This window comes from Lithobates pipiens, unplaced genomic scaffold, assembly GCF_037356315.1.
Source record: "Lithobates pipiens isolate NorthernLeopardFrog02 unplaced genomic scaffold, aLitPip1_a1.2 Scaffold_16, whole genome shotgun sequence".
NCBI lineage: Eukaryota > Metazoa > Chordata > Amphibia > Anura > Ranidae > Lithobates > Lithobates pipiens.
In genome coordinates, this window is record NW_027507748.1 from 308782130 (window position 1) to 308800108 (window position 17979).

The 17979-nt window shown below is 46.6% G+C and overlaps 1 long non-coding RNA gene across 1 annotated transcript in view; it reads left to right on the plus strand.

The window, feature by feature from the left end:
• The first annotated feature begins 2363 nt into the window (after positions 1-2363).
• Positions 2364-17979, plus strand: part of LOC143982682 (uncharacterized) — a 38321-nt gene continuing 22705 nt past the window's right edge. Inside the window, exon 1 of the long non-coding RNA XR_013274497.1 lies at positions 2364-2556. This is a non-coding gene — a long non-coding RNA (uncharacterized LOC143982682). The remainder of the gene's footprint in view (positions 2557-17979) is intronic.

The window sequence follows — 17979 nt, forward strand, 5'->3', positions numbered from 1 at the left end:
AATGGTGGCGGCAGCAGCCGAGAGCCAAGCGATCGATCGGCCTCGGCTGTCGACATCGTTGGATCCTGGGACAGGTAAGTGTCCATTTATTAAAAGTCAGCAGCTGCAGTATTTGTAGCTGCTGGCTTTTAATATTTTTTTTCACAGTGAAATCCCTCTTTAACATTTGGTAGTCATATCCCAAAAAATTCTAAGAAGTATTTTTTTTTTATCTCATGGACAAAATGTGAGAAATAACATATATATCATACAATCATTCCATAAACACATACCACATACACTGCATATATCATTTGAGGAAAATATGCTTATAAAATAGTTTACCATTTGCCAATAAAAAAAAAAAAAAAAAAATATGTCCCCGGATTTTATTTTAAAAATCTGGTCACCTTAACCACTTAACGACCAGCGCACGCCGATGTACGTCCATTTTTTGAAGAAGGATATCTCGGTAATGGCAGCAGCTGCTGCCACAACTGAGATATCCATCTCTTCAGGCGCCGGTCATGTGTGCGATAACGGTGGTTTCCGCGGTGGGTTCGCCGCTAGATCACCGCTGTCGGCGGCGGAAGAGGTGCCACCCCCTCCTGCCGCTCTCCGCCGCTTACCGGAGCCGTCGGTAGCGGTGGAGGCGATCGGGGCCTTTCCTGTGCTGGGTATGGAGACGAGTGAGGCTAACGTCTCTACAAAATAGGAGGGCAGAAGCGACGTTATAAGGTATATTTTTTTATGTCATTTTTTTCAAATGACATTTTTTTTATTGCATTTAAGTTCAAATATAAGATCTGAGGACTTTTTGACCCCAGATCTCATATTTAAGAGGACCTGTCATGCTTTTTTCTAATACAAGGGATGTTTACATTCCTTGTAATAGGAATAAAAGTGATCCATTTTTTTTTTTAAACAGTGTAAAAATAAATAAAATCAATTAAAATAAATAAGAAAAAAAAAGGTTTTTAAAAACACCCCGTCCCGACGAGCTTGCACGCAGAAGCGAGCGCATGCGTGAGTAGCGCCTACAAATGAAAATGGTAGTCAAACCACAAATGTGAGGTATCGCCGCGATCGGAAGAGCAACAGCAATAATTCTAGCCCTAGACCTCCTCTGTAACGCAAAAAATGCAACCTGTAGAATTTTTAAAATGTTGCTTATGGAGATTTTTAAGGCTAAAAGTTTGATGACATTCCACGAGCGGGCGCAATTTTGAAGCGTGACATGTTGGGTATCAATTTACTCTGTGTAACATTATCTTTCACAACATTAAAAAAAATTGGGCTAATTTTACTGTTGTCTTATTTTTTTATTCAAAAAAGTGAATTTTTTCCAAAAAAGTGCACTTGTAAGACCGCTGCGCAATTAGGGTGTGAAAAAAAGTATTGCAATGACCGCCATTTTATTCTCTAGGCCTAGAGTGTTAGAAAAAATATATATAAAATGTTTGGGGGTTCTAAGTAATTTTCTAGCAAAAAAAAAACTGTTTTAAACATGTAAACACAGAGTCTGAAAAAGAGGCCTGGTCCTTAAGTGGTTAAAGTGGTTGCAAACCCTTACAAACCACTTTGACCTACAGGTAAGCCTAGATTAAGGGTACCTGTAGGTCCAAGAAACATCTCCTAAACCTATATGGTTTAGGAGATATTTCCCCAAAGACTTCCGCCGTAGACAGCGGTGCGCAGGCGCACTGAGCGCGGTATTCTCAACGACGGAGCCGTAGCGCATGTCAGCTCCCGTGCGCATGCGCGGGAGTGACGTCATCGCGGCTTCGCCGAATGACAGCGGCGGAGCTGCGAGACCCCACCAAGAAGATGGATGCGCCGGACTACAGGGGACAGAGGTGACTTCGCTGGCTCCTGTGTCAGGTAAGTGACACATAATGGACTACTATGCGATGCGTAGTAGTCCATTATGCTTTGCCTTTGCAGGGAATGAAAGAGGAAGTAAACCCATTAGGGTTTACTTCCTCTTTAACCTGTATCTGTATTTGATATGTCTAATGATTTTGTCACTAATTGATTTTTTTCCCCATTATTCTCTATGGGCATTCCATCTCCCTGTTAAAGTCTATGGGCGTTCCTTTCTGTCATTCCATTTAATATGCCCCCCTCAAAGAGTGGCTGTATGTGGTGGCAGCAGGTCCCAGGAACATCAATAAGCAGGTTTCACATGCTGTACTGCAGTGCCGAGTGCATGAAGTCATACGATTAGTTTCCTGAATATGACAATCACGCATCCTCAGTCAGCTGCGCGTCTTTGGAGGGGGTCATGTATGGGGCACGTGACGACGCTGATTGGTCATTTGTAACATAAGCGCCGCGCGGTGCTATCCAGCTCGAATTTTGTTGCTGGAGGGAGGGCGCTGTGAGTTCTGGCTTGTGATTGGCTGCTGATGTGAGGGCAGCGTGCGGCGTATTTTCCCGCCCGAGCGATGTGGTAGTGACGTGTCAGGCTCGGAGTGTGGCGCAGTTCTTGTGTAGCGTTGGTTGTGTTCTCTGACAGGTCACCGGCTGGAGTGTTGTCCTCCATTATTAACCAGAAGAAGCCTATTTTAGAGCAAGGTAAATCTAAATATTTCACTGAAGAAAGGGGAGGTTCTCTCTGGCCACTCCGAGCAGTGTTAGATTTTGAACAGAAGAACGAATGTATTTTATTTGAATGCAATGAATTTTCGTGTTGGTTTCATTAGCAGCTTAGGAATGTACAGGTGTGAATACATGACAATACTTCATAAAAAAAAAATCTATTTGCCTTATACAGGCTCCATGGACTTCACAGCCACCCTCAGATTATATTGAACATCAAAATTAAGGCTTGTGTAAGGCCTCATAGGTGTATCAAAATATACTGCTTTTTTTTTTCTGAGAGAACTTGGCAGAAGAAATTCCTCTACTAATTCTTGGGTTCCTTGCACAGCCTCCCTCCCGTGTGTGTGTGTGTGTGTGTGTGTGTGTGTGTGTGTGTATATATATATATATATATATATATATATATATATATATATATATATATATAAAATGTATGTGTGTCAGGCCCACCTCACACCTGTATGTACGTTGGGCCCCCCCACTCACTCCTGTATGTACGTCGGCCCCCCACTCACTCCTGTATATATGTCAGCCCCCCTTGAGGGGTGCACATACACATAGTAGCCAGAGGTGGCAGTAAAGAACTTGATGTCTGAGCTCAATGACACAGAGCAGCAGAAACTGCCTTGATCATTTCTGTATTTCACAACACGGCTCCCCTTCACTCGCTCCTGTCTTCTCCTGGCCCTGCTGGCCCATCGGGACCCGGAGCCCCTCACAGTTGTATCAGCTGTCCCCCCCTGATGGCGGCTGTGACTGCATTTATGTGTATCAGCGTAAACTCAATTCTACTAGTTAGAATATTCCTTTTATTCAAGCCATTAACGCTTGCTAACTGGCCTATAGCAATTTTACTGCTACAGGGTGGCAGTTGTGCGCTGGATCACGTATCAATACATGATCCTGGGCTTCTGCCTGCAGGGGGAGGTTGCGCCACCATTGTCTGTTTCTGCTCTGATAATTCACAGCAGAAGCCGATCTGTGGGTGTCTGGCCCTCAATGTCCTCCCCTACACGCCGATTGCCTCCAATACACAGAGGGGAAGGGATGGATTATGTGTCGCTGCAAAGCAGGGACTAGTATTGATCTCTTCCCCTGGTGAAAGCAGCAAACTGTGTATTAGAGCTGCACGATTCTGGTCAAAATGAGAATCACAATTTTTTTTTTTGCTTAGAATAAACAGATCACAATTCTCTCACAACATAAAATCTTTCACATTATACAAAAAAAAAGGGCTAACTTTACTGGTTTTCCAAAAAAATTGCATTTGAAAGACCACTGCGCAAATGCAGTGTGACATAAAATATTACAACAACCACCATTTTATTCTCTAGGTTGTCTACTAAAAAAAAAAATATATATTCTCATGTTTGGGGGTTCTAAGTAATTTTCTAGCAAAAAAAATGTATTGTAACTTGAAACCAACAAATGTCAGAAAAAGTGTTTAAGTGGTTAATCTTTTGTCACTTAGACACAAGTCCTATGCCATTGACAAATTGTTACAATGTTTATACTTAAAGTGGAGGGCCACCCTGAAAACAAAAAAAATATTAAAAATGACAAAAAAAAAAAAAAAAAATGAAGAAAATTTTTTTTTTTACTTACCAGAAATGCCTGTTGCTAGGCACTTTCTCCTAATCTTCCTCTTCCGTGGAGATCTTCTGTCTTCTGTCTTCGTCGCGGCGTCTTCTGGGTAATGAGTCGCGCTGTGTTCTGGGAACTGTGTGTTCCAGAACACAGCGCGTCCCATTCAGAAAGCGCTGTGGGACTCGCGCATGCGCAGTAGGAAACGGGCAGTGAAGCCGTAAGACTCCACTGCCTGTTTCCCTTACAAGGAATGGCAGCACCGGGACCCGAGAGCCGAGGGACGGGTCGGCCTCGGGCGGCCGACATCGCGGGCACCCTGGACAGGTGAGTGTGTTGATTAAGTCAGCAGCTGCAGTGTTTGCAGCTGCTGACTTTTTTTTTTTTTTTGTATAACCGGCCCTCCTCTTTAAGTTCAACTGATTAAGGCTCCATGCACACTGAACCTCAAAAAAGCTTTTTTGGGGCACCAGATTGCTGGCAGAAAACGCTGGTTGAAAAACGTGCTTTTAACAGCGTTTTGTACTAGTGTTTGAGTGTTTTCAATAAAAATACACAGAGGACACTCCAAAAATCCCACAGTGTATTCCAAACGTTGTCGTTTGTTTTTTTGGTGGTGAAAAATGGCACTTTGAATGCGAATTTCTGGCGTTCAGAAAAAAGCCCATAAACTCCACTGCTCATTAAAGCTAAAAAAAAGGTCCATGTCTGCATGGACACATAGGCTAACAGAGTGGAGTTTATGGGCTTTAAAAAAAAAAAAAAACTCCCAAACTCCAATAAACTGCAGTTTATGAGCTCCAGTGTGCATGGAGCCAAAGAATGTTGCCAGTCTTGGCAGACTGCCCAGTTTTTCTCTTCCTTCCTTTTGATGGCTGTGGCTATAGAAGAGCAGAGAGAATTCTTTACATAGCAAGAATCGTGAAACGGTTTAGTCAAAATCGCGATAATGATTAATCTTGCAGTTCTACTGTGTGATTAGTGTCACTGGTTCCTGCAAAGTGTCATCTAGTATCCAATTGTCCACCGCGATATTGCAGTCCTGCTTTTCGGGCATGGAGCCCCGGCCCCACCTCCTCTCTCCCCTGATTGGGGACCGCTGCTGTGTCTCAGCCAGTCAGGAGGGGGGGGATCTCGGATGGCTGAGAAACACGCAGACATCGCTGGACAGAGGGACCTCAGGTAAGTGTTAGGGGGTCTGCTGCACATGGAATGCAGTAAGATATAAAACCTTCTGCCTTTACAACCCCTTTAACCACTTGAGATCCGCGCTATAGTAAAAAGACGTGTATAGCGCGGATCTCAATTTCCGGGACTACGTCTATTGACGTAGTCCCCTTTAAGAGTTCCCCGCGCGCTCCCGGGAGCGCGCATCGGGGAAAATCTGTGTTGGCCGTGTCCGCTGGACACAGCCAATCACAGATCGCTGTAAACGGCCAATCACAGCGGCCGTTTACAGCGCGATCGCCTCCTCCAATGGGTGATGATCTCAAATGTAAACAAATGAGATCATCACCCATTGCCGAACGTGTCTCCTCACACAGCGATAGCGTGTGAGGAGACCGAAGGTGTCTGTGAGTTGAAAAGTTACAGTAAACTGATAAAAAACCCACCTGTGCCCAGATCTACCCTGCCAGTGCCCAGATCTACCCTGCCAGTGCCCTGCCAGTGCCCAGATCTACCCTGCCAGTGCCCACCTGTGCACCGCCAGTGCCCACCTGTGCACCGCCAGTGCCCACCTGTGCACCGCCAGTACTCCATCTGTGCACCACCAGTGCCTGCCAGTGCCAATCGGTGCCCATCTGTGCCGCCTAAGCAGTGCCCATCTGTGCCGCCTAAGCAGTGCCCATCTGTGCCCATCTGCTGCCTTATCAGTGCACATCCGTGCAATAAATCAGTGCCCATCTGTGCCGACTCAGCAGTGCCCATCTGCCGACTCAGCAGTGCCCATCTGCCGCCTCAGCAGTGCCCATCTGCCGCCTCAGCAGTGCCCATCTGCCGCCTCAGCAGTGCCCATCTGCCACCTCAGCAGTGCACATCCGTGCAATAAATCAGTGCACATCCGTGCAATAAATCAGTGCCCATCTGTGCCGCCTCAGCAGTGCCCATCTGTGCCGCCTCAGCAGTGCCCATCTGTGCCGCCTCAGCAGTGCCCATCTGTGCCGCCTCAGCAGTGCCCATCTGCCGCCTCAGCAGTGCCCATCTGCCGCCTCATCAGTGCACATCCGTGCAACAAATCTGCACATCTGTGCAATAAATCAGTGCACATCTGTGCCGACCCATCAGTGCCCATCTGTGCCACCTCAAAAGCGCCCATCTGTGCCACCTCAAAAACGCCCATCTGTGCCACCTCATCAGTGCCCATCAGTGCTACAATGGCTAAACGCATCTTTTCCGCTGAGGAGGCGTACCAAATTATTTCCGCGGCCGACGAGAGCAACGGGGAGCTCTCCTCTTCCGATTCCTTTTCGGATTCGGATTCTGAAGCCGACGTAACTTATGAGCCAGTCCTCAGCAGTGAAACACTGACTGATGAATCAGAGGAGGAAGATATCCGGCCCATCAAGCGAAGGCGTTCTAGTGAGGCAGTGCCGTCCACCAGCACCGCAGTGCCGTCCACCAGCACCGCAGTGCCGTCCACCAGCACCGCAGTGCCGTCCACCAGCACCGCAGTGCCCCAGCAAGAAAGGCCAAGTACCAGTGGGGTGTCATCTCAGCCCCAAAGGGTTAGGAGCCATGCTGGCCTTCCCTATGCCCTTCAGAACCCCTTGTGGCTTCCTCCTAATTCAGGAGAGGCCAATGTTCCCCCTTTCACCGCCCAGCCAGGAGTCCAGGTGGACACGGAGAATTTTAGCCCCATCGATTTTTTTAATTTAATTTTTACGGAGGACATGTTGGCGTCAATTGTGGCCCAGTGCAACCTGTATGCACAACAATTTATTTTTCAAAATCCGACCTCCTATTATGCCCGTCCCTACGAATGGAGAGACCTAACGGTGGAGGAGTTCAAGCTTTTTTTAGGCCTCACATTTAATATGGGACTCAACAAAAAAAACCAATTACGTACCTACTGGTCAACCCACCCCCTCCACCACTCACCGCTCTTCTCCGCGGTAATGCCCAAAACCAGGTATCAGATGATCCTGAGGTTCTTACATTTCAGTGACAATTCCCAATGCCTTCCACGAAATGATCCAAATTATGACCGCCTTTACAAAATTCGACCAATACTAAATTATTTTTCTAAAATATTCCCCAAATTGTTTACCCCGGACCAACACATATGTGTGGATGAGTCCCTTATTAAATTTAGTGGCAGGCTTAGGATGAAGCAATTTATGCCCAGCAAAAGGGCCCGCTATGGGGTGAAGGTCTACAAATTATGTGACCGAGCCACAGGGTACACATATTCCTTCAAGGTGTACGAAGGGAAGGACACCCAGCTACAGCCCCCTAATTGTCCGGATTATTTGGGATCCAGCGGAAAAATTGTTTGGGACCTCATATACCCCCTACTGGATAAAGGCTACCACCTCTATGTAGACAACTTCTACACATCTCTGCCCCTGTTCCACAACCTTCACCGGAAGAAGACGCCAGCATGTGGCACTGTAAAAAAGAACCGGAAGGGCTTTCCTCAAAGTCTGGTGAACAAGAAGCTGCGGAAAGGAGAAACCGCAAGTCTAAGAAACAAGGAGGTTCTGGCAGTGAAGTGGAGGGACAGAAGAGATGTGTACATGTTATCTTCTATCCACAACGATACCTTCGTAGAAATCCCCAGAAGGAATGGCCCCGTAAAGAAACCCAAATGTATTTCAGAGTATAATTTGTTCATGGGAGGAGTCGACTTCAACGACCAAATGATGGAACCATATCTGGTCTCAAGACGGACATATCATTGGTACAAAAAAGTAGTAATTTATTTTTTTCAATTGGCCATTTACAATTCATATGTAATTTACAGCAACGCCACCCAAAACCCCAAACGTTTCTTTGGCTACCAGGAGGAAGTTTTCACAGCCCTTTTATTCCCAAACGGCCCACCAGAAAATATCCGATCAGACGTTGTAAGTCGACTCTCCGAGCGCCACTTTCCGGATAAAATTCCCCCCACACCAGCAGGCAAAAGACGCTAAAAAAGATGTAAGGCGTGTACCAAAGCAGGAGTCAGAAAAGACACATCTTATTATTGTGCACAATGTCCTTCCCAACCAGGCCTCTGTATAGGCGACTGTTTTCGGCGTTACCATACTTCAATAAATTTTTAGTGAAGTATGGTAAACCTAATCCTCAGTTCCTGCCTTCATACACCTTCACACCCCTTATGCCACTGCCTGCTCTGTAACGGACCCTGGCTTGTTATTTGACCACTCTTATGCCTGCCGATTCTGTACATACCGCTGCCTGATCTGGAACTGACCCTGGACTGTTATTCGACCACGCTTCTGCCTAACGATTCTGTACATACCTCTGCCTCATCTGGAACTGACCCTGGACTGTTATTCGACCATGCTTCTGTCTAACGATTCTGTATATATCTCTGCCTGATCTGGAACTGACCTTGGACTGTTTGACCACGATATTTGCCTGCCTCTTGGACTGATCTTGTATTCTGCAACTGGACTAGTGGGATTCAACACGGGGTCTCACATATGTGAGGGGCTCCAGTATAGTTTTTCTGGAAGAAGAAAACAATTTTCTTTGTTTTCTTATTCCTAGATTAGGGTCTGGAGACTCGGAGGCTTCAAAGAGATTTGGGAGGGAGAAGCCTCTACCCCTATCCCCATTCTGTCCTGAACGAGGCTCTACTTTTGTCTGCTGCCTGTAGGACTTACTGCCATCATGCCGCACTGACCACACCACAAGGACCTGCCTACTACCAGGACCAATATTTTTGGCACTGCTGACATCTCTGCACTAACCCTGGACTGTAATATGGACAGTATCCCTGCCTGCTGCCTGAAAAACTGTGTTCGCTGTTGCTGACCAAGTCCCTGCCTGCTGCCTGGACCAGTGATATCCTCCTGTGGACAACTGCGCTTCTAAAACCACAGGTAATCTTTTCTTTACCCTTTGCTCAGCATAATGTATTTGGGGGTGTAATTCTTGGTATGTGCAGGCTATGTGTCCCTGGAACGCCGACGGTGTTTCTTGCATGTTGCGCCTCTGTATTTGGTCAGGCTGTGTAAAAGTCTCACACATGTGGTATCGTTATACTCAGGAGGAGTAGTAGAACGTATTTTGGGGTGTTATTTTTGCTATGTAAATGCTATGCGTTGGAAATATCTTATAAACGGACAACTTTGTGTAAAAAAAAAATGCGTTTTCATTTTTTTCCACATTTTCCGAAAACTTCTGGAAAAAAATGAACCATTGAAAAGACTCATTATGCCTCATAGATTATACGTTGGGGTGTTAGCTTTCCAAAATGGGGTCATTTTCTGGACGTTTCCATTGCCCTGGTGTTCCAGGGCCTTCAAAACTGTAATAGGTGGTTGAGAAATGAAATGTGTAATTTATGCTCCTAGAATGCCTGAAGGTGCTACTTCAAAATTAGGCCTCTGTATGTGGTCAGGCTGTGTAAAAGTCTCACACATTTGGTATCGTTATACTCAGGAGGAGTAGTAGAACGTATTTTGGGGTGTTATTTGTGGTATGCACATTCCGTGTGGGAGAAATAAGCTATTACAATGAAAATTTTGTGAAAAAAAAAAAAAAAAATCGTAATTTTGCAAAGAATTATGGGAAAAAATGACAACTTAAAATAACTAACCATGCCTCTTACTAAATACATTGGAATGTCTACTTTCCAAAAAGGGGTCATTTGGGGGGCATTTGTACTTTCCTGGCTTGTTAGGGTCTCAAGAATGGAGATAGGCCTTAGTACATCAGATGTGATCTTTTTTTGCAAATCTTTATGATTTGCACCATAGCTTGTAGACTCTATAAATTTCACACAGATCATATAATATGCAAAAATTTGGGTTATTTTTACCAAAGATGTGTAGTAGTATAAATTGTGGCCAAAATTTATGAAGAAAAATTGCTAATTTGCTAAATTTTGTCACAGAAACGAAGAAAAATTCATTTTTTTTCAAAATTTTCGGTCTTTTTTCATTTATAGCGCAGAAAATAAAAAACCGAGAGGTGATCAAATACCACCAAAAGAAAGCTCTATTGGTATGAAGAAAAGGACGAAAAAATCATTTGGTTACAGTGTTGCATGACTGAGTAATTGTCATTCAAAATGTGAGAGCACTGAAAGCTGAAAATTGGTCTGGGACTGAGGGGGGTTTAAGTGCCCAGTAAGCAAGTGGTTAAGCAGCGGGAAGGAAGGTTAATCCATATGTCCAACAATGTGGAAGTAATCTGGCAGCTTTACAACTGCCTGAATCCAGTGGCGGCTGGTTTTATATATTTATATATATATATATATATATATATATATATATATATATAATGTGTGTGTGTGTGTGTGTGTGTGTGTATGTATGTATGTATGTATGTATGTGTGTGTTTATATGTATGTTAGTGATGCACCGAAATTTCGGCCGCTGAAAAAAATATCGGCCGAAAATGCCCTTTTTGCCGAAAGAGAAAAATGGCCGATAATGGAGCCGAAAATGGGGCGTGGCCTGGGTGGGGGCGGGGCCCCGCCCCTGGTGACGCCCATCATGGGGGGTTGTATAGCGCAGGAGAGCCGCCTCCGCCGCCTATTTGATCACAGCGCCGGGAACATCACAGCTTTCATTTCAATAGCTGTGTGTTCCCGGCCGCGCGCCGTCACACTCAGCCCCTCCCCCTTGTCCGGGCACTTAGATAGACAGATCATCCGCAGGATTGGACGGATGATCTGTCTATCAAAGTGCCCGGACAAGGGGGAGGGGCTGCGTGTGACGGCGCGCGGCCGGGAACACACAGCTATTGAAATGAAAGCTGTGATGTTCCCGGCGCTGTGATCAAACAGGTGGCGGAGGCGGCTCTCCTCCCTGCACTGGCTGCAATGGGGGACGCTGGCTGCAATGGGGGACGCTGGCTGCAATGGGGGACGCTGGCTGCAATGGGGGACGCCTCCTGTACCACGTCATCTGTCTCTGACCACCTCCTGTCCCATGCACGCAGTCTCTGACCACCTCCTGTCCCATGCACGCAGTCTCTGACCACCTCCTGTCCCATGCACGCAGTCTCTGACCACCTCCTGTCCCATGCACGCAGTCTCTGACCACCTCCTGTACCATGTCGCCAGTCTTTGACCACCTCCTGTATAAAAATATTTTTTAAAAACAGTCATTTTCGGTATCGGTGCTGTATCGGTTTTCGGCCTAGTGTATTTTTCATTTTCGTTGCATCCCCTATATATCCCTATATATCCCTATATATATCCCTATATATATAATATATATTGGGGGGGCGGATAACAAAGCACCCACATAAAACCCCTTAACCCCCCCGGGGGTCAGTCGGGTCACTTGCATACACCAACCCCCCACCCCTGGGTTGGTTACCAGCCCTGCACTCGCCCATCTATGGCAGGGCTGGTAAGCCTGCATCTCCTCCTCTGCATCACAGCAGTCATACGTTTCCTTCCTCCTAGGCCAGTGATGGGGAACCTTGGCACCCCAGATGTTTTGGAACTACATTTCCCATGATGCTTGTGCCTTCTGCAGTGTAGTAGAGCATCATGGGAAATGTAGTTCCAAAACATCTGGGGTGCCAAGGTTCGCCATCACTGTCCTAGGCCAATAGGATCACTATCTCATCTCTAAACTGGCAGCCCTTAACATTTTAGACCTATGTCATAGTTTAGTGTACTTTAACCACTTCCTGCCCAGCCTATAGCAAAATGACGGGCGGACGGTGGTTCCGTTATCCTGACTTGATAATTCATATGACGTCTTATAGGATAACAGCCAACGTGTGCCCCCGGGGCCGCAGAGCGCGGTGATTTGTGTAGTGTGTCAGACACCGCACCACATCTCGGTCTGGCAGACGAGTAGAGGAGAGCCCATCGGCTGACAGGGAGGGGTCTGTGCTGATTGATTATCTGTGCACCCCCCCCCCCCCCCCAAGGATGCCCACTTTAGACCACCAGGGCCACCAGGGATTTCCACCACTGATGACAAAAAGTATGCCACCCATGGCCACCAGGGATGACAATCTGAGCCCAAAATTGATGCCAATAAGTGCCCACAAATGGTGCCAGTCAGTGCCCAGTAATAATGCCTGCCAGTGCCTCCTTACCAGTGATGCCCATCAGTGCCATCTATTTGTGTCCATCAGTGCCCACAAGTGCCGCCTATGAGTGCCCATTAGTGCTGCATAGCAGTTCCACCTCTCAGTGCCGCTTATCAGTGCTGCATATTAGTGCCCATCGGTGCCACCTCATCAGTGCCGCCTTATCAGTGTCCATCAGTCCTGCCTCATCACTGCTCATCAGTGAAGGAGAAAACTTATTTACACTATTTTATAACAGAAACAAAGAAACTTTTTTTATTGGTTAATAAAAACCCCAGCAGTGATCAAATACCACCAAAATAAAGCTCTATTTGGGGGAACGATAAAAAAAATTGTTTTGTTTTAGTATAGTATGTTCGCGCAATTGTCCTTAAAAGTGCGATGGCGCTAAAAGCTGAAAATTGGATTAGGCGGGAAGGGGGGAAAGTGCCTGGTATTGAAGTGATTAACATGATTCATTTGTTATTCAGAATGGAAGTTCATGGCTCAAAATTTCAAGTCCTGAGCTACTAGCCAGGCTTCAAGTGTTACTCGCATCCAGTTGCCCCGCCCAACTTTTACCATACCCCGCCCCTAAACATGCCCTCATAAATTATCTCTTTAACCACTTGACCACTGGGCACTTAAACACCCTTAATAACCAGACCAATTTTCAGCTTTCGGTGCTCACATTTTGAATGACAATTACTCAGTCATGCAACACTGGACCTATATGAAATTTTTGTCTTTTTTTTTTTTTCTGTAAAAAAAATGAATTTTTCTTTGTTTCTGTTATAAAATTTAGCAGATTAGTAATATTTTCTTCATAAATTTTGGCCAAAATGTATACTACTACATATCTTTGGTAAAAATAAGTACAAATTGGTGGATATTATTTGGTCTTTGTGAAAGTTAGAGTCCACAAGCTATGGTGCCAATATCTGAAAATTGATCACACCTGAAGTACTGACGGCCTATTTCAATTCTTGAGACCCTAACATGCCAGAAAAGTACAAATACCCCCCAAATGACCCCTTTTTGGAAAGAAGTCATTCCAAGGTATTTAGTAAGAGGCATGATGAGTTTTTTGAAGTTGTCATTTTTTTCCCACAATTCTTTGCAAATCAAGATTTTTTATTTTTTTTTACTTTTATTTTATTTATTTTTTTTTCACAAAATTGTCATATCAGTTTATTTCTCACACACAGCATATGCATACCACAAATTACACCCCAAAACACATTCTATTACTCCTGAGTATGGCGATACCATATGTGTGAGACTTTTACACAGCGTGGCCACATACAGAGGCCCAACATGCAGGGAGCGCCATCAGGCGTTCTGGAGCACCCAGGACAATTCTGACATTTCTCCCCTACATGTAAAAATCATCATTTATTTGCTAGAAAATTACATAAAATCCCAAAACATTATATATGTTTTTTTTTTAGCAAACACCCTGGAGAATACAATGGTGGTCGTTGCAACTTTTTATCTCGCACGGTATTTGCGCAGCAATTTTTCGAATGCTTTTTTTTTTTTTTTTTTTGGAAAAAAAAAGTTTTGTGCTTAAAAAAAACAAAACAAAAAAAAAACACAGTAAAGTTAGCCCAATTTTTGCATAATATGAAAGATGAAGTTACGCTGAGTAAATAGCTAACATGTCACTCTTCAAAATTGCACACGCTCGTGGAATGGCGCCAAACGTCGCTGCTTAAAAATCCCCATATGCGCCGTTTTTTTTTTTTTTTTTTTTTTTTTTTTTTACTGGTTATTTGTTTTGAGTTAGAGGAGGTCTAGGGCTAGAATTATTGCTCTCGCTCTAACGTTCACAGCGATACCTCACATGTGTGGTTTGGACACCGTTTTCATATGTGGGCGGGACTTGCTTTTGCGTTCGCTTCTGCATGCCAGCACATGGGGACAGGGGCGCTTTAAAAAATTATTTTATTGTTCATTTTACTCTATTTATTTTAGTTTGACTTTTTTTTATTTATTTTTTTCCCCAAAAATAAATTTTTTTGATCACTTTTATTCTTATTACAAGGAATGTAAACATCCCTTGTAATAGGAATATGGCATGACAGGTCCTCTTTACAGTGAGATATGGGGTCAATAAGACCCCACATCTCACCTCTAAGCTGGGAAGCCTTAAAAAAAAAAAAAAAAAAAAAAAGATTCTGGCTTTGATCGTATTGGCGAGTCGGTAGAAGCACTGGAGGGCGGCGGGAGGTGATGTCTATGGCTGGGCGTTGCAGAGTATGGCGTTGCAGAGTATGGCGTTGCAGAGTATGGCGTTGCAGAGTATGGCGTTGCAGAGTATGGCGTTGCAGAGTATGGCGGGGTTAAATTTCGGTGAGCAGCGATGTGGGCACTGCAGATGCAGCCCACATCGTTGCTGACACCGATCTCTTCCCCCTCCGCTGTTCTGATCGGTACAGAGAGGGGGAGGCAGGAACCGGCGTCATAACATGACGCCGGTTTGTTTACAAGTGATCACTCCGTCATTTGACGGAGCGATCACGGGGTAAACGTCCGCGATGAGCGGCCGTTTACCGTGATCCGTGATGCTCTTGAGTGCGCGCCTAAAATGCAGCCTGTCGCGTCCGCCAATGCAGCCCTGTGTCCCCATTGCAGTCTACATGTGTAGGGGAAGAGAGGAGAGCCGCTGCCTGGTTGAGTAGAGTCTGGGGAACATAACAGCTTTAATTTCAATAGCTGTGTGTTCCCCGCCGCGCGCCGTCATATACAGCACCTCCCCCTTGCCCAGACACTTTGATAGACAGATCACCCATCCCAGGATTTGACAGGTGATCTGTCTATCAAAGTGCCCAGAAAAGGGAGATGGGCTGTATATGACGGCGCGCGACGGGGAACTATTGAAATGAAAGCTGTTATGTTCCCCGCACTCTAATCAACCAGGCAGCGGATCCTCTCCTCTCTCTTCCCCTACGATCGCTGCCATACAACCCAGGCTACCGGCAGTGCTCCCCCCCCCCCCCCCCCGCTACCAGGCAGCCCACACTCCCCAGCCCTCAAAATCCACTCGTGAGTGGTGCAATTTTTAAAAGGGCTGGGAAGTTGCAATAGCTATTACTTGGATGACCAATGTTATATGCATCATTGTATGATAAATGTAGGATGCATCCAGAAGTTTTGTAGGTAGTACTTTTAGACCCCTTTCACACCACACCGCACCTTGCGTCGGCGGTAAAACGCCGCTATTTTTAGCGGCGTTTTACCGCCGGATTTGCGGCGCATTACGGCCGCTAGCGGGGCGCTTTTACCCCCCGCTAGCGGCTGCGAAAGGGTTAAAACCGCCGGCAATACGCCGCAATAGCGGAGTTTTGCCGGCGGCATTACAGCGCTGCCCCATTGATTTCAATGGGCAGCAGCGGTGGAGGAGCGGTAAACACACCGCTCCTTCACCGATCCAAAGAAGCTGCTGGCAGGACTTTTTCCCCAATCGTCTTTCAGGACAGCCACCTTAGAGAGACACCGGCTCCTCCCCTCTGAGGAAACACCGCCTTCAATTTCATAATTTAAGCCTCCTCCTCCCTTCGTTCCTCAGTTATGGTGTTTCCTCCGGCGGGGAGACACCGCCAAGGAACCTTAAGGCTAAATTCGGTTGGTGAAACTGAAGCCATCCGAGCGGAGCCCTGGCCCCGTTCGGCTATCCGACCGTTCATCGGTCGGTCCAGGACAGTCCTATCAGCGGGGAGCTGAAGTGTTCGTACTGTCCATATACCCTAAACTCCGCTTGGGGAAAGCAGGAAGTTTATGGGGTCGTCCGTTCGTTCACCCGCGGGGGTTTCAACGGAACAAACAGTCCAGTCGGCTGGGGAAGCTGAATACTCGACTGACCTTTACACGCACTCCAATCTTCGCTTGGGGAAAGCAGGAAGTCTTTGGAGAGGTTCATCCCTGCGTTTCGCCCCGTGGGGTGCTGAACGAAGGCGTCCAGGGCCCCCCTGTGTATGCAGCCGGCTGGGAGCTGGAAGCCGGACCGGTAGGCGGGCGACGTCAGTTCCGGTGGGGGCGGACCCCTTCGTTCGATCCGCGTCTTCCGGTTCCGGACGCGGCACGTGAAGGGGAACCCAGCGTTCGGCTGGTGCAGCCTCTCTTTTCACAGTTGCACAGGTAGCTGTTAGAGGCGCGTTCGTACCACGCTTCCTCAACGGGAGAATGTCCGAGGCAGAGGCTTCAAAAACTCCTGGAGATAACAGCACCAGCCACTCGAAGGTAAGAGGAAACCTGGGGAGGTGTTCCCTTACTTGTATCCAGTAGCTCCACTGGTGTTCCTCCTTGGTGGTCGGGGGGAAGGGTAGTGTGTCTGGGATCCTGGTGATGGTTGATCCTAGGGGGGGCACTCCCGGTGGTCCTCTATGTAGCGCTGGTGTTGCTGTTTTTTAGGCTCATGCTGCCCCTTCCTGTGTTTTGTGTCTTTCAGAAAGCCACGAGCAAGTCCCCCCATGGTTCTAAGAAGAAGTGCCCTTCATGTAGAACGTCTATGGGAGACTCTTGGTCTAAAGCTATTTGCAAACAATGTATTGAGGATTTACTTAAGGAACAGGCAGTAGAGCAGGGTGCAGATCTGGTAGCTTCTATGAAGGAACTCTCTGGTACCTTTCAGTCCTTCCAAAACTTTTTTTCCAGTTTTCAGTGGCCCCAGCCTCCGAGCACTCCTACACCAGCGCAGCAGAGTGTACCATCCAGCCCTGTGGATGTTCCTCCTGCAAGGGGAGAGAATTCAGAGGGTCCCAGGGAGGAAGCTGAGGAGGAAATTGACAGTGTCGTTTCAGACTCCCAGGGGGAGTCTGACGCCGAGGTGTTGGATGGGGAATCCAGCAGAATCTCGCGGTATAAGCTTTCCCTGGAGGATGTGGATGAGCTCTTGGGAGCGATTCATACCACTTTAGGCATTCAAGAAGAAACTAAGACATTGTCACTCCATGATCGGATGTACAAGGGCATGGGGGAACAAAAGAAGCGGGTGTTCCCAGTGCATAACGTCTTGATCGATACCATCAAGAAGGAATGGCGGGATCCCGAAAGGAAACCTTTCTTTTCTGGGGCATTAAGACGTAGGTTTCCTTTTTCGGAGGAAGAGACTCTCGTCTGGAATAAATCTCCCAGACTAGACGCTGCTTTTTCCCAGGTGTCCAGACACACTGATCTATCCTTTGAGGATATGGGGGTACTTTCTAACCCTATGGATCGAAGGATGGATTACCTTCTTAAGAAGGCCTGGGATTCATCACAGGGAAATCTTAAGCCAGCCATGGCAACCACGGTGGTGGCCCGCAACATGGAGTATTGGCTCACCCAGATTAGCGCACACATTGAAGCAGGGACAGCAAAGGAGACTATTCTATCCTCCTTTCCCATGCTTCTTAAAGGGATAGCCTACATAGCGGACGCTTCGGCGGAATCCGTGAGAATGTCGGCAAGGTCCTTGGCTCTGACCAACTCTGCCAGGAGAGCCTTATGGCTGAAGACCTGGCCTAGAGACAATGCATCCAAACTTAAACTTTGTGGAATCCCCTTTACAGGAGATCTACTGTTTGGACCAGGTCTTGAAACAGTGCTAGATCGCAC